The sequence below is a fragment of the Stenella coeruleoalba genome (assembly GCF_951394435.1).
Source record: "Stenella coeruleoalba genome assembly, chromosome: 18".
NCBI lineage: Eukaryota > Metazoa > Chordata > Mammalia > Artiodactyla > Delphinidae > Stenella > Stenella coeruleoalba.
In genome coordinates, this window is record NC_137164.1 from 32,024,222 (window position 1) to 32,042,021 (window position 17,800).

At 37.3% G+C, this 17,800-nt stretch overlaps 1 pseudogene across 1 annotated transcript; it reads left to right on the forward strand.

Annotated features, from left to right (window-relative positions):
- Window positions 1–6,308: 6,308 nt before the first annotated feature.
- Window positions 6,309–16,954, forward strand: LOC307176602 (large ribosomal subunit protein eL31-like; annotated as a pseudogene). The gene is made up of 2 exons: window positions 6,309–6,357; window positions 16,510–16,954. The product of its transcript is annotated as a large ribosomal subunit protein eL31-like (transcript).
- Window positions 16,955–17,800: the final 846 nt, after the last annotated feature.

Consider the following 17,800-nt stretch of genomic DNA (forward strand, 5'->3'; position numbering starts at 1 on the left):
CCTTTACTAGATATCATGGTGATCATTTCACAATGTATGCAAATGTCAAATCGTTGTGCAGTATACCTGAAACTAACATAATATTATATATCGACTATATTTCAACCAAAAAAAAGGATTGAGCAAAACAAACAAACAAACCAAACACCCCACAAAAAAAACAAACAAACAAAGTCTGTATGTCCCAGCTTAGAATGCAACACTTTGCTGTGCTAGTGTCACTAAGCAGGTCTCTAACAATTCTGTGTTTCATGAGACTGAACTGTGTCCATACTGTTCATAGGTTTCCTTACTGTTGATATCTTTGTTATCCACTTAGATACAAGTCTGCATGTATTTTTTACATCTTACAATTCTGAATCACCCTCAAAGTTAAACAATAATACATATTAAAAAAAAAAGTAAGGAAATAAAGTCACCTCTTCCCAACTTCAGTTGAGGAGTCAGTAGATCAAACAGAGAAGAAGAAATGAGAATCATTAAGAACATGAGTAAAATACAAACTATGAAGCTGAAAGTTGGCTGCAAATAATGGTGCTTAAGTTAATTCAATATATTTTCTTAATATACTTTGAAGAATGTCCTGATATTTTAATTTATAAACTATGAGAAGACCCAAAATGAAGAGATACTCAAAAGTGTCCAGAGCCACACACTACCACTTTAAGAGGCTATTTCTTTTGTTACCTAGATTCTTGAACAAAATAAGCTTTAGCTGTGAGAGATCTGTTACTAATACCAGGAAATAAAGTAGTCCCCTGAGAGGTCACCTCTCTTCCTTCTCCTCCTTCTCTCTCCTGTTAGTCACTCGCAGATTACTATCGATAATTTAGGTTAGTCATATGAGCATTTTTGGACAGTAAGAGAGTTAAAATTGATTTCTTCAAATTGAAACTACCAACCAAAATATTAATATTTTATATTAATAACATATTTTCTATGGGAATATTTTGATTGAGAAGAATTGACACATACATATAAATGGAAGGAAGTAATTGATTCTATTATTAGCAGTTATTGTGGAAATAATTTCAGAAAATGGTTATATACATCTGTCTGAGAAAACAGACTTTAACACAAAATGAAGTCATATTCATTACATGAAAAAAATGATCAGAACCTAGTAGCCAGCTAAATGTGTTTCTACCAAGCTCAGAGTTTAAGTTTTCATGCATTTTTAAATGTTTCTGGTCTCAAAACATTGAACAGCTGACAATTTCCCCCAAGAGAACAATACCTTGAGGAGAAAGGCAATTAGAATATGGATTGACCAGCAATCAGTAATCATTACTTGGTACATTAAATGTAGTACACTGGCACCTGGTAAAGTAATTTAGAAACTGGTTAAATATCTGGAAAACAGGGCTTTCTCAAGTTAACTGTGAAAGCTCAGAGAAATAAAATAAATGGGCACATAATTTTGTGCTCTTTCATATTTTTATTGAATAACTTTTATTTCTGAGTGAGCCTGTAATTTTATAGAAGCATTAGTTTAACATGATTCACTTCTATTAAGTTGGTCTTTCTGAAAAATAACAGATGGATGACAGAAAATTTGTGCTTTAAAAAATTACAGTATATCTGCAAACATCTTATTACAGACTTCAAGGAAAAAAAATCCTTCATTATTGTTATTTCAAATGTATTCTCTACATTTAAAGTTAGTTTAAAAAATGACACAACACATGATAATCAAAACTGCAATTTGAAAAAGGCATGCAATTTAAAACATGGAAGGAGATTGGGGATGTAATAATAAAATGGTGATTCAACTCTCAAAAAAGTATACAATCCAACTTCTACTGAATTTGAACTCAATCCTTATCCAATTATTGCTAAACAAACAGGGTGAAGGAATAATAAAGAACTTGTTCAACTAACAACATGGTTAAAAACATGGGGTGTGAATGCTGGCTCTGTCTCTTCCAAGTTGTGTGAGCATGGGGCAGTCTAAGTTTTAGTTTCTTTATCTGTAAAACGAAGATAAGGCTGGCTCTCATCTCATGACAGTGATTACTAAGTAACATAATACACGTAAATACCTTAGCACAGTGCCTGATCTATAAACTAAGGACTTAACAAATATTAGCTATTATTACCATTATATTTAATTTCTTAAATTTGTTTACTACACCTTGTTTTTTTTCCTAAGAAGTTTTTTTTTCACCAGAGCTATTCAAATGAACAAGTAACAAAAATAATTAAAACAAAGAGAATATTCACACTGAGCTCTGAATTCTGCCTGAAAGTTTTTAAGCAATACAGTTCATTACAGAGAACAAAGCTATACTTTGAAATCAGTTTGTTCTGTCAAAAAGACAAAGTGCTCAGAGGATGTAACTGAACGACCATAATGCACCCTGGCCAAGAAGTGGGGCTTTAACTTGCTCTTTAAAGTACATGCAGATGAGCACTGTTCTTTCCATTTTAATATAGACTTCCCCCCCATCTGAAGTAGATAATTGTTGTACACTTTTAAGTCACTTTGTCAGTGTTCTTGAATTGTGAAAGTAATTCCGTGTTGAACTCATAAAATATACTCTCCAAGGTCCAAGTTTAAGTGAGCACAGTGATTTGTTTCTTAACAATAGAGCCCAACTAAATTTAAAAACTCCTTTGTACTGGACAGTCCTTGAAGCTTTGAGCACCTTTCTTATCCACAGCTCTTCTGAGCAAAGCAGCCAAGGGCAGTGGTTTCCCTTTAGATACTTTGTGCCTGTAACCAACTATCACCACCCCCTCACCTCTCATGATCAAAGTCTCTACCCTTGCCTCCATTCCCACCACACGTTCCCACTGCCTCAACGATTCCCTTTCCTGCTATCACGGCCACCGCCATTACCCTTATACCCCTCCTCATGATCGATATGAATAAATTAAGCCCTTTACTTACATTATTCCATTTAATCCTCACAACAACTTGAGATGTGTTGTTTTATAGATGAGGAAATCAAGGCACAGAGAACTTAAGAATAGTTTTTGGCCTATGTTCATGTGTTTGGTGAATGAGAAAGCCAGAATTTAGATCAAAGTTTTAATAACTACAAAGCACATGTTCTTACCATGGCCTAGTGTATCACTGGCACAGTGCTAATGCTAAAAAATTATTTGTTGCATGACTGGATAAATAAAAGTTGCCACATTTTGGGTCATGAAGCAGTGGTAATGGTTCACTGGACAACTGGCAGGAGATGCTGACTGACAGGATATTCTAGACTTGATATTATCTAGCTCACCCTGTAAATTCCTTTTGTGGGACAATGAAACACATAGAGAGGGGCACACATAGTATAGGAACACTAAAAGCACAAGAGAGAAGGCAATGGGTTAGAGTCATAAAGTCAAGAAAATCGGTGTAAACATAAGCCAAAAAGGTAAAAAGCATTATATCTGCTGGTAGTAACAACAGCGGCAGAGACAGAGGACACATCATTTGGATGGCACAGCACCCTTGAGGCAATGGCAATAACCTGAACATCACTGTACTCCAAGTGGCTGACTGATGCGGAGGCTGCCAACGTGCTCTTTTAAACTCTTTCTGGTTCCTCTTTTGCCATCCAAGCACCAATCCTTTTCTCAGAATACAACAGTTTCATCCATCTGCTCAAGTCACATGTTTATTCCCCACATACAATCCCGTATCGTGTTCTGTATTTTCTCTCTATCCTCACTGCTTCAGTTCTGGTCGAGCCCACCACCATCTCCTGTCTGGATCACGGCAAGTTCCAGCCAATCTCCATCCATTCTCCACATGGCTGGCCTTCCAGCCCCACCTTCTGCACTTGGCTAGGACTTACTCATCTCTCATTTAAAATACTTTCTTTGGGGAAGCTCACCCTCAGAGTGGGGTTGGTCCTCCTGTTAGTGAGTCTTTTGACACTCGCTATTTTTCTAACACTTGTCACACTGACTTAGAATTACTTGTTCAATTTAACAAGTCTCTGTTTCTAGATCACAGGCTCCTTGAAGACAATACTGTGTTTGTTTTGTTCAATCCTATACTCCAAGTACAGTGCCTGACCCAGAAGGAGTATACAATAAAGATTTGCTTAATAAATACTGATGACTATTTCTTCACATAACACATCATCTGCAGTATCCTGAAGGTCTCTGTTTCTAGAAACCTAAAAAAAAACAAACACTCAAGGTATGATCTGAAAGTGTTTACAAACAGAACTAGAAACTAGCCCACCTCCATGGAGGACTGACATCATACATGTACTGTGCAGAGTGATCTGGGATGGGGAAGGGGTGGGAGGTAGACTTCCTTCAGTATCTAAAGGGGAACCACTGACAATCTTTAAGTGGTAGAATGACCTGATCAGATCTGTGCTTTAGGTAGAAAAATTTGGTGGCACTGGATGGACTAAGGAGTGTTAAGACTTGAAGAAGGAAGAGCAGGGGTGCAATTAGAACGCTACACGTGAGAGCCTTTTTTAATGGCAGAGACAGCCTCCCATATGGCCATGTGTTTTAGTTCTGACAGAGAAGTCAGTTAAAGGATTGTCAGGAAAGATTTTTCCTTCCTGAAAGCAGAGACTCAAAAGAAGAGATCCCTTTCCCAGACCCTGACATCTCTGGACATGGCTGTGTGTGGCTGTGATGCCAGTTACCTTGCAAGCATAAATTGACGAGCTCAAGAAAAAACAGCCATGGAGAGCAAAGAGGAAGGTTAAAAAGAGTCCAAATCCTTGATGACATTGTTGAAGCCTTTATAAAGATCAAAATAAAATAAGTTTTATTTAAAAAAAAAAAGTCGAGATCTTAAACCTGTCCCTCTTCCTCCAATAAGATGTCATATTCTCAACTGTGACGGTAAAGTTTACCTTCACAGGGCTTTTTCCACTCATCCCATCCAAATAAGTTAGGATGCTCCAACTTTAAGAGACACATTACTTATTAAAGTGACTTAAATAAGAGGTGTATTTATTATCTCAGTTATCAAGAAATCTCAGCTTTCTTGGCTTCATGAGATGGCTGACTGGGGCTCTCAGGGAGCTGGCTGGGGTATGGAGAGCACGAAATCCCATTTTCTAACATGTAACATACAGCTCTATTTTATATGAAAAGTGAACATAAATAAGTATTCTACCCATCAAAAAAACTCTCCAATTAAATTCTCCCTCCCCCAAATACAATAAGAAAACAGGGAGACAAATGAGGAGGGACAGTACTGAAATAATTTTCTTTCTTTTAATGAAAACTTCTTATAAACTGAGATGCTTATGTACCAGCAAGTAGGATAGACCCTATTTCCCCCTTTATCTATCTATATGAGGCATATGGTTGTTTTCCTTCCTTTCATCCATCCAATATTTGCTACTGTTCATCATATAACGATCTATTACTTAGATGTTAGTAAGAGCACATCATTTTCTCTGTCCTCAAAGAATTATTCAGAATTCACCTTAAGAAGACATCACAAAGTACCTGCTTAGCAAAGTTCCCAGCACATGGTAGGCAATCAAATATTTGTTTAATGCATCTGTTCTCTAGTATAATATTTGTGAGGGTTCTGAAACTTTGTGAAGGTAAAATCTTCAGGATACAGCATCTGATTAGAGGAGGGGGTGAGGAAATAAATCACTAGAAGGTACAATTTTGAGCTTTGGAAGGTCTTTATTAGATACAAAACCCAGTCCTTCATATAAACCTCAATTTCTTCATAACATTCCTGCCAAACAACAATTCTGCCTGCGCTTGAATCTTACACCTGGTAAAGAGGTCGTTCCGTGCTAAGGGAGGTCAGCCTGTCATTATACAGTCCTGACTGTTAACATGATCTTCTTTAGAGTGAGACAAAGTCTGTTCCCCAGTTAACAGAGAGGAAATTCCCATAGTCTGTCCCAATTATGGCCCTTTAAAGAAAAGTAGTGGAGGTTTGATGGAATTAAGAGTGACCTAGTGACACAAGACGAGGTAAAACTTTGAACAAGTCCTATAAACAACCTGAGACTGATGTTCTCTTTATCTAAGACGAGAATGACAATCTTCACCTGCCACATTCATTGTAAAAAATAAATGAGATAACATAAGTGAGCACACACAGTGCTTGCTGGCACGTAAGCATTTTTTTTTTTTTTTTGCCGTACGCGGGCCTCTCACTGTTGTGGCCCCTCCCGCTGCGGAGCACAGGCTCCGGATGCACAGGCCCAGCGGCCATGGCCCACGGGCCCAGCTGCTCCGCGTCATGTGAGATCCTCCCGTACCGGGGCACGAACCCGTGTCCCCTAAATTGGCAGGCGGACTCTCAACCACTGCGCCACCGGGGAAGCCCCACGTAAGCATTTTTTAAGGTGTGCACGAAGATGACACCACTGAGCACTTCTAAAGATTACCCTTTGCAAAAGGATGAGAGTAAGTGTTCAAAAACTACACTGTGAAGTGGACCCGCCATATTAATATCAATTAGATTAAAAATCTCAATGCACAGATATGTCATTTAACAAATAACCTCAGTTATATACGGGTTATAATGTCTAGAGCCGTATTAGTCTCTTGATGAAAATTTTTATATTGAAATGCATAAATATTCATGATTCCACTTTTCTTACATTCACAGGAATAATGCTGGACTTGGACATCCAAGAAATGTTAATTCAAAAGCGATGATAACGAAGATGATGTCGACAACAAAAATACAGGTACCTCTCATGGAGAAGTGCTCTGTGCCAGGCAACATACCAAACTCTTCACATCTAAATAGCTTTACGTGCTCACAGAAACCTTCTGAAGTAGATATTATTATTAACATTTCCATTTTATAAATATGATACTGAACCTAAGATAGCTTAATTTACTCAAATAAGGTCACACTATAAGTGGCTAAGGCTGAATTTGAAACCTGGTCTTTGATGTTATATTCCCTCTATTAGTTCCTTAACACATAAAATAAGTGGGTCTGAGAGAATTATTATAAAATATATTCACTCACTGCACTGAATTCTGTTTTAAATGAGATTATCTACCAATAGGGGAATATGTGACTATTTCACATTATTACATCATCTCTCCTTTATGATGACTGTGACTAGTGACTGGTATGCCTGTTAAAAAAATAAAAGGTAATACTAATAAAAATATTCTAATTTAATTTAAAAAAAAAATTTTGTACACTGGAGTAACTCTCACAAAATGCACCCAGAACGGTATATATCAAGCACGAATGTAATATTTTCAAAACCACTGACAAGATATATTCAAAAGCTCTGCAACGTAACAGTCCAGGAGTGTTGACATTTTAAATAGTAATCAAAATATAGGATCAACAAGGGTTGGTATAATTTTAGAAAAACACTGCTTAGAACTACTCTGAGTTTGCTGTGAAACAATTAAAACTCTTAACCATCATTTAAATGTTAAAAGTTTATAATATATGGGGTACAATGTTTAAATTTTCAATTTTTAATCTATATGCATTTATTTAAGCTGCAAGCACTTTCTCAGGGGCCTACTTTACAGTTTGCGCAGAGGGTAGCCATCTGCCAGCCAGCCACCTTCAGTGCCATCCAGTGATCCATGGTGGAAGGAACTTGTGGTCTCTGTTGCTTCATCTAATTCCAAGTCCTGCATTAATTTGTCACCCAACAGCTCAGTCCTCCTGGTCCAACCAAGGCCAAGTCTGACTACTCACTTAGACCCTTTGGGACAAATCTTACTTTTTGGCCATGTACTTAATAATGAATATTATATAACGAAAATACTATCTTTATAGAACTAAACCCCCCACAAAACCCATAATGGTTACATTATGTTTCCAGTTACCTATGCAAGAGAAACATTGGTAACTTTTCCCTATAACCATAAACCCACCTCAATATTACCACCATTGAGTTGATAGTAATGAAGAGAATTATAGTATAGGAGGATAAATCTTCCAAAGTGCTAGCCTCTGAGTTCCAAGGGTAAAAACAAAACAAAACAAAACAAAACAAAAAAACAATTATTAAAATAGACAGTCCTATATGTCACTAATAATATTGAACTTTTAATCTCTAACCCATCTCTACAGAGAACACTAAACCACAACAGGGAAATTTAACAGCACAAAGAAAAATCAATAATTACTGAACTGGCATATACAAGGCACTAGCCAGGTCCCTTATATATTCATTTTCAGACTCATAACAATCTTTTATGGTTGGAATTGTTATTTCAGTGTTATGGTGAGCAAACAGGCTTAACGGTCAAGGTTATGTTGTTGGCTCCCTTCCTGACACGATGTTGCCTGTGGTGAGGAAAAACTCACACTAAACTTTCCTCCCTTTAAAAAGAATATTATTGAACATAAACCACTCTAACAAGGTCCTAAAACTTTAGAGAAGGTACTGTGATAACTCCTTGTAATTACAAAGCTAAATTCCTCTTGTTCTACATTCTATGTTTGAATAGCTCAAAAAGAAAATCAAAGCTGTCTAGCACTTGACAATCCATCCGAATTTTCAGAAACATAGATAGGGTTTTATTCAGGGAAAAGCATTATAAATTATAAACACCAGAGTATTCCTGGACTAAATAAAACAGACTACCTAATCCTATTCACAGTTACTGAATGTGAAGTGCTAAAATAATTAGCTTAATGCCATGAGACTGTTAAGATGATACCAGGAAGAAAGGAGATCACCATAACCAAGTTTCCAAAGTCAGATGGTACTGTCTTCTAATAATATCTCTTAAAGACAAACTCTGCATGTACTATACAGTATGTGTAATTGAGACATCTTTGATAGTGAAATGTTGAGAAAGGCAGAAAAAAGTAATATCTGTTTTAAAAAAGTAATGATTATTTGTTAAATCCTTTCGGTAGACTGTAATCCAATATAGTAACCCTTGGAGCTGTTTTTTTTTTTGGGGGGGGCGAGTGGAGGGGGAAGGGTAAGCTGGAATGAAGTGAGAGAGAGGCATGGACATATGTACACTACGAAATGTAAAATAGCTAGTGGGAAGCAGCCACATAGAACAGGGAGACCAGCTCGGTGCACTGTGAACACCTAGAGGGGTGGGATAGGGAGGGTGGGAGGGAGAAGCAAGAGGGAGGAGATATGGGGATATATGTATATGTATAGCTGATTCACTTTGTTACACAGCAGAAAATAACACAACATTCTAAAGCAATTATAATCCAATAAAGTTGTGAAAAGAAAAAGATAATTTTGTTTAGTTCTAACAGAAGTGAGAGAAAGTGTGGCCAGCTTTTCTTGAGATGCTTTCAGCATACAAAGCATTTTGATTTCTCCCAGATTAAAGTCTACATATTTGGTCTTGTAGTGTCTAATATGATTGCTTTTTTAAAATTTAATTTATTTTTTTAAACAGAAGGTTCTTATTAGTCATCAATTTTATACACATCAGTGTATACATGTCAATCCCAATTGCCCAATTCATCACACCACCACCCCCAATCCCCCGTGGCTTTCCCCCCTTGGTGTCCATAAGTTTGTCCTCTACATCTGTGTCTCAGTTTCTGCCCTGCAAACTGGTTCATCTGTACCATTTTTCTAGGTTCCACATATATGCGTTAATATACAATACTTGTTTTTCTCTTTCTGACTTACTTCACTCTGTATGACAGTCCCTAGATCTATCCACATCTCAACATATGACCCAATTTCGTTCATTTTTATGGCTGAGTAATATTCCACTGTATGTATGTACCACATCTTCTTTATCCATTCGTCTGTCGATGGGCATATAGGTTGCTTCCATGACCTGGCTATTGTAAATAGTGCTGCAATGAACATTGTGGTGCATGTGTCTTTTTGAATTATGGTTTTCTCTGGGTACATGCCCAGGGCTGGGATTGCTGGATCATATGCTAATTCTATTTTTACTTTTTTAAAGAGCCTTCATACTGTTCTCCATAGTGGCTGTATCAATTTACATTCCCACCAACAGTGCAAGAGGGTTCCCTTTTCTCCAAACCCTCTCCAGCATTTGTTGTTTGTAGATTTTCTGATGCTGCCCATTCTAACTGGTGTGAGGTGAAACCTCATTGTAGTTTTGGTTTGCATTTCTCTAATAATTAGTGATGTTGAGCAGCTTTTCATGTGCTTCTTGGCCATCTGTATGTCTTCTTTGGAAAAATGTCTATTTAGGTTTTCTGCCCATTTTTGGATTGGGTTGCTTGTTTTTTTAATATTGAGCTGCATGAGCTGTTTATATATTTTGGAGATTAATCCTTTGTCCGTTGATTCGTTTGCAAATATTTTCTCCCATTCTGAGGGTTGTCTTTTCGTCTTGTTTATGGTTTCCTTTGTTGTGCAAAAAAGTTGAAGTTTCATTAGGTCCCACTTGTTTATTTTTGTTTTCATTTCCATTACTCTAGGAGGTGGATCAAAAAATATCTTGCTGTGATTTATGTCAAAGAGTGTTCCTCCTATGTTTTCCTCTAAGAGTTTTACAGTGTCCGGTCTTACATTTAGGTCTCAAATCCATTTTGAGTTTATTTTTGTGTATGGTGTTAGGGAGTGTTCTAATTTCATTCTTTTACATGTAGCTGTCCAGTTTTCCCAGTACCACTTGCTGAAGAGGCTGTCTTTTCTCCATTGTATATCCTTCCCTCCTTTGTCATAGATTAGTTGACCATAGGTGTGTGGGTTTTTCTCTGGGCTTTCTATCTTGTTCCATTGATCTATGTTTCTGTTTTTGTGCCAGCACTGTATTGTCTTGATTACTGTAGCTTTGTAGTATAGTCTGAAGTCAGGGAGTCTGATTCCTCCAGCTCCGTTTTTTTCCCTCAAGACTGCTTTGGCTATTCGGGGTCTTTTGTGTCTCCATACAAATTTTAAGATTTTTTGTTCTAGTTCCGTATAAAATGCCATTGTTAATTTGATAGGGATTGCATTGAATCTGTAGATTGCTTTGGGTAGTAGAGTCATTTTCACAATATTGATTCTTCCAGTACAAGAACATGGTATATCCCTCCATCTGTTTGTACCATCTTTAATTTCTTTCATCAGTGTCTTATAGTTTTCTGCATACAGGTCTTTTGTCTCCTTAGGTAGGTTTATTCCTAGGTATTTTATTCTATTTGTTGCAGTGGTAAATGGGAGTGTTTCCTTAATTTCTCTTACAGATTTTTCATCATTAGTGTATAGGAATGAAAGAGATTTCTGTGCATTAATTTTCTATCCTGCAACTTTACCAAATTCATTGATTAGCTCTGCTAGTTTTCTGGTGGCATCTTTAGGATTCTCTATGTATAGTATCATGTCATCTTCAAACAGTGACAGTTTTACTTCTTCTTTTCCAATTTGTATTCCTTTTATTTCTTTTTCTTCTCTGATTCCCCAAATCAGAGAAGACTTCCAAAACTATGTCGAATAATAGTGGTGAGAGTGGACATCCTTGTCTTGCTCTTGATCTTAGAGGAAATGCTTTCAGTTTTTTACCATTGAGAATGATGTTTGCTGTGGATTTGTCATATATGGCCTTTATTATGTTGAGGTAGGTTCCCTCTATGCACACTTTCTGTAGAGTTTTTATCATAAATTGGTGTTGAATTTTGTCAAAAGCTTTTACTGCATCTATTGAGATGATCATACGGTTTTTATTCTTCAGTTTGTTAATATGGTGTATCACATTGATTGATTTGTGTATATTGAAGAATCCTTGCATCCCTGGGATAAATCCCACTTGATCATGGTGTATGATCCTTTTAATGTGCTGTTGGATTCTGTTTGCTAGTATTTTGTTGAGGATTTTTGCATCTATATTCAACAGTGATATTGGTCTATAATTTCCTTTTTTTGTAGTATCTTTGTCTGGTTTTGGTATCATGGTGATGGTGGCCTCATAGAATGAGTTTGGGAGTGTTCCTTCCTCTGCAATTTTTTGGAAGAGTTTGAGAAGGATGGGTGTTAGCTCTTCTCTAAATGTTTGATAGAATTCACCTTGAAGCCATCTGGTCCTGGACTTTTGTTTGTTGGAAGCTTTTTAATCAGAGTTTCAATTTCATTACGTGTGATTGGTCTGTTCATATTTTTTATTTTATTTTTATTTATTTATTTTTTGCGGTACACGGGCCTCTCCTGTTGTGGAGCACAGGCTCCTGAGGTGCAGGCTCAGTGGCCATAGCTCATGGGCCTAGGTGCTCTGCAGCATGTGGGATCTTCCCGGACCGGGGCATGAACCTGTGTCCCCTGCATCGGCAGGTGGACTCTCAACCACTGCCCCATCAGGGAAGCCCCTGGTCATATTTTCTATCTTTCCTGGTTCAGTCCTGGAAGGTTATACCTTTCTAAGAATTTGTCCATTTCTTCCAGGTTGTCCATTTTAGCAGCATAGAGTTGCCTGTAGTAGTCTCTTAGGATGCTTTGTATTTCTGTGGTGTCGCTGTATGTTCTCTTTTTTCATTTCTAATTTTACTGATTTGAGTCCTCTCCCTCTTTTTCTTGATGAGTCTACCTAATGGTTTATCAAGTTTGTTTATCTTCTCAAAGAACCAGCTTTTAGTTTTATTGATCTTTGCTATTGTTTCTTTGTTTCTATTTCATTTATTTCTGCTCTGATCTTTATGTTTTCTTTCCGTTTGCTAACTTTGGGTTTTGCTTGTTCACTTTCTCTAGTCCCTTCAGGTGTAAGGTTAGATTGTTTATTTGAGAGTTTTCTTGTTTTTTGAGGTAGGCTTGTATAGCTATAAACTTCCTTCTAAGAACTGATTTTGCTGCATCCCATAGGTTTTGGATCGTCGTGTTTTCATTGTCATTTGTCTCTAGGTATTTTTTGATTTCCTCTTTGATTTCTTCAGTAATCTCTTGGTTATTTATTAACATATTGTTTAGCCTCCATGTCTATGTGTTTTATATGTTTTTTTCCCTGTATTTCATTTCTAATCTCATAGTGTTGTGGTCAGAAAAGATGCTTGATATGATTTCAGTTTTATTAAGTTTACTGAGGTTTGACTTGTGACCCAAGATGTGATCTATCCTGGAGAATGTTCCATGCTCAATTGAGAAGAAAGTGTAATCTGCTGGTTTGGATGGAATGTCCTGTAAATATCAGTTAAATCTATCTGGTCTATTGTGTCATTTAAAGCTTCTGTTTCCTTATTTATTTTCATTTTGAATGATCTGTCCATTCGAGTAAGTGAGGTGTTAATGTCCCCCACTGTTATTGTGCTACTGTCGATTTCCTCTTTTAGAGCTGTTAGCAGTTGCCTTATGTACTGAGGTGCTCCTATGTTGGGTGCATATATATGTATAATTGTTATATCTTCTTCTTGGATTGATCCCTTGATCATTATGTAGTGTTCTTCCTTGTCTCTTGTAACATTCTTTATTTTAAAGTGTATTTTTTTTTTTTTTTTTTGCTTTACGCGGGCCTCTCATTGTGGTGGCCTCTCCCGTTGCAGAGCACAGGCTCCGGACGCGCAGGCTTAGCGGCCATGGCTCATGGGCCCAGACGCTCTGCGGCTTGTGGGATCTTCCCGGACCGGGGCACGAACCCGTGTCTCCTGCATCGGCAGGCAGACTCTCAACCACTGCACCACCAGGGAAGCCCCTAAAGTCTATTTTATCGGATATGAGTATTGCTACTCCATGTTTCTTTTGATTTCCATTTGCATGAAATATCTTTTTCCAACCCCTCACTTTCAGTCTGTATGTGTCCCTAGGTCTGAAGTGGGTCTCTTGTAGACAGCATATAGATTGGTCTTGTTTTTGTTTCCATTCAGCAAGCCTGTGTGCTTTGTTTGGAGCATTTAATCCATTCACGTTTAAGGTGATTATCAATATGTATGTTCCTGTGACAAATTTTCTTAATTGTTTTGGGTTTGTTTGTGTAGATTCTTTTCTTCTCTTGTGTTTCCCACTTAGAGAAGCTCCTTTAGCATTTGTTGTAGAGCTGGTTTGGTGCTGAATTCTCTTAGCTTTTGCTTGTCTGTAAAACTTTTGATTTCTCCATCAAATCTTTATGAGATTCTTGCCAGGTAGAGTAATCTTGGTTGTAGGTCTTCCCTTTCATCACTTTAAGTATATCATGTCACTCCCTTCTGGCTTGTAGAGCTTCTGCTGAGAAATTAGCTGTTAACCTTATGGGAGTTCTCTTGTATACTATTTGTCGTTCTTCTGTTGCTGCTTTCAATAATTTTTCTTTGCCTTTAATTTTTGCCAATTTGATTACTATGTATCTCGGCATGTTTCTCCTTGGGTTTATCCTGCCTGGGACTCGCTGCGCTTCCTGGACTTTGGTGGCTATTTCCTTTCCCATGTTAGAGAAGTTTTCAACTATAATCTCTTCAAATATTTTCTCTGGTCCTTTCTCTCTCTCTTGTCCTTTTGGGACCCCTACAATGCAAATGTTGTTGCGTTTAATGATATCCCAGAGAACCCATAGGCTGTCTTCATTTCTTTTCATTCTTTTTTCTTTATTCTGTTCCGCAGCAGTGAATTCCACCATTCTGTCTTCCAGGTCACTTACCCGTTCTTCTGCCTCAGTTATTCTGCTATTGATTCCTTCTAGTGTAGTTTTCATTTTAGTTATTGTATTGTTTATCTCTCTGTTTGTTCTTTATTCTTCTAGGTCTTTGTTAAACATTTCTTGCATCTTCTCAATCTTTGCCTCCATTCTTTTTCCGAGTTCCTGGATCATCTTCACTATCATTATTCTGAATTCTTTTTCTGGAAGGTTGCCTATCTCCACTTCATTTAGTTGTTTTTCTGGGATTTTTTCTTGTTCCATCATCTGGTACATAGCCCTCTGCCTTTTCATCCTGTCTATGTTTCTGTGAATGTGGTTTTTGTTCCAGAGGCTGCAGGATTGTAGTTCTTCTTGCTTCTGCTGTCTGCCCTCTGGTGGATGTGGCTATCTAAGAGGCTTGTGCAAGTTTCCTGATGGCAGGGACTGGTGGTGGGTAGAGCTGGCTCTGAGCTGGTTTTTAATTTTCAATAAGATTAGAGAGGAAACGAAACCCTTATCTCAAGGAGATATCCGTACTCTCATGTTCATTACAGCATTATTCACGATAGCCAAGGTATGGAAACAACCTAAGTGCTCATCAATGAATGAATGGATCAAGAAAATGTGGTGTGTATATATACGTATACAATATGTAATGGAATATTTTTCAGCCTTAAAAATAAGGAAATCCTGCCATTTCATCCTGGCAACATGGATGAATCTTGAGTGCATTACACTAAGTGAAAGAAGCTAGGCAGAAATTACCACATGGAATTACTTCTCTGTGGAATCTAAAAAAGAAAAAAAAAAAAAGAAACTCATGGAAACAGAGTAAAAATGTGGTTCCAGGAGTAGGAGGTGGGGGTGGGGGAAACAGGGAAAGATTGGTAAAAGGGCACAAACTTTCATTAATAAAATGAATAAGGTCAGGGGATCTAATGTATAACATGGTGACTACAGTTGGTAACACTGCATTGTATAATCGTAATTTGCTAAGAAAGCAAACCTTAAATGTTTTTGCCAAAAAAGAAAGAAAGATGAATATGTGAAAGATGTGAGGTGATGGATGCATGAATTAACTCAATGGGGGTGCTGTCGCAATGTATACGTATGTCAAATCATTACGTTGTACACTTTAGACATCTTACAGTTTTATATGTCAACTGTATCTCATAAAAGCTGAAAAAAGACTGGAGAATAGTTTTCCATATAATTTATTACAGCTTCTGTGAGAAGTAACAGATACCTCACATTCATATACTTTAATGAGAGTGCCACCTCATAAAAAGCTTTTCCCCCCCGCCAACTCTACTGATAATTTATAGAAAGTATATTCAGAATCCAAATCTGAAACAAGTATACTGTGACAACCACTGATAGTGCATCTCTTAACCTGAGATTTAGCTCATGGTCTGCCTCTGATAAGAATCACATCTTTCTAAAAAGTCCTTAGTTTTCTTTAGTACAAAAAACAGTAGGCTGCTTTTTCTGTAACACCCCATATAATGCCTTCCTTCTAGAATATTTTTCCCCTTGAAATTAAGCCATGAAATAAAATGTCCTGCTCGAAAAACAGTGTATAAGTGAAATGGGACCCGGGTACTTATGTAATTTGGGCTGAACTGTAGAATGAATAAAGAGCAATATTCTTACTTAGGGAAAATATTTATGAAATACAGCATTTAGTATCAGTTCCATGTCACATTTCTAGGTAAAATTTCAGTTTACAAATAAGATACTATGATTTGATGAAGAATGTATTAACAAACTATGATACATGTAAGTTATTTAAAAAGGTTGGTCCTAAACAAAAAAGTAAAATATGTGAAGTCTGCCTTTGGCCACTGCTGTCCCTGGTGATGTTCCGTTCCAGGGAATACTTTCTCTCAAGCTGCTCATGTCCTATCTGCTACAGGCATTTCTTTCACATGGGTACCCTGTGAGCTAAACTCCTCTTCTTCATGTTGGGGAAAGCTGTTTATAGAGCCATGACTTTTGGCTCTTATTGACTTCTTTCTCCTCCCTGGAATACAGAAATGACATGGCATTCCACTAGCCAAACTGGACCGGGGGCAGCCTCCAGACTAAAAGCTAAAGGTTAAAGATGGTAAGTATCAAGACCGAAGGAGATAATCCCTCACCCTCATCCTTTCCAACCTGGGCCTGGAAGAACGACTCCTGCAAAGAAGGGTGGCAAGAAGAGGGACTGCCATCAATGAAGTGGTGACCAGAGAATATACCATCAACATTCACAAGCACATCCATGGACTGGGGTTCAAGATGCCTGCCCCTCAGACACTCAAAAAAATTAGAAGTTCTCCATGAAGGAGATGGGAACTCCAGATGTGCACATTGACATCAGGCTCAACAAAGCTGTCTGGGCCAAAGGAATCAGAATGTCCCATACTGGATCCATGTGTGGTTGTTTAGAAAACGTAAAGAGGATGAAGACTCACCAAACAAGCTCTATATGTTGGTTATTAATGTTCCTGTCATCACCTTCAAAAATCTACAGTCAGTGTGGATAAGAGCTAACCACTGTCAAATAAAGTTATAAAACTACAAACAAAAAAGACAGGAGTCCAAGTCCCTGATGACATTGTGGAACTTCCATATAAGCATCTTTGAATTTCTCTAACTGAAGTATTTAAGTCAATGATATTTGAGTTTTCTCTTATATGCACCTGAACCTAATCTTAACCAATATGCATTTTTGCTGGGGAGGGGGAAACTGGCTGGTTGGAGGACAAAGGGGAGGGGGATTGTTCATTGCATCTTCTTTTGAAATTCTCAGTTTGAACCATGTGAATGTTTTACTTAGCAAAAATTAAAATTAACTAAAATATAGATTCTAAAAATATTAATAAAATACTATGTCTGAAATATTACAAATTATTAACATTTAGTGAAAACATTTAGGTTTATTCTATGAAAAAAGTTCATAAAAATCTGGAAATAACTTATTTTAATAAATATGGGCAATGTATAATAATATAAACCTCAATAGTTTCTTCTGTAAAACACGGAAGTACATCAGGCCAGGAAACACTGTGTCACCTTTGTAACAAAGGCAGGTTCCACATGTGGTTGGTGCTCAAAAATGCTGGTTGAACGAATAAAATGCCATAAAATATATCACCAACGCAAGGGTTCTCCTCTGTATGTGCCTGTCAGTTATCTATAAAGCTGAATGTATGAGAAAGACTTTAGGCAAACAGAGAGGAAAATGACTAGAATTTTCGAAGCTTAGCAGAATACAGTTCTTGGTAGTTATTTAAGCTAGTAAGTAAATATTTTAAGCTCATTTATTTATCTGCCCCAATAACTCATTTTCATTGACTGACTAGCATATGTAACAATCCCAAATGAAAGTTTAAGAAGTATTTATGTGGGGTGAGGCATA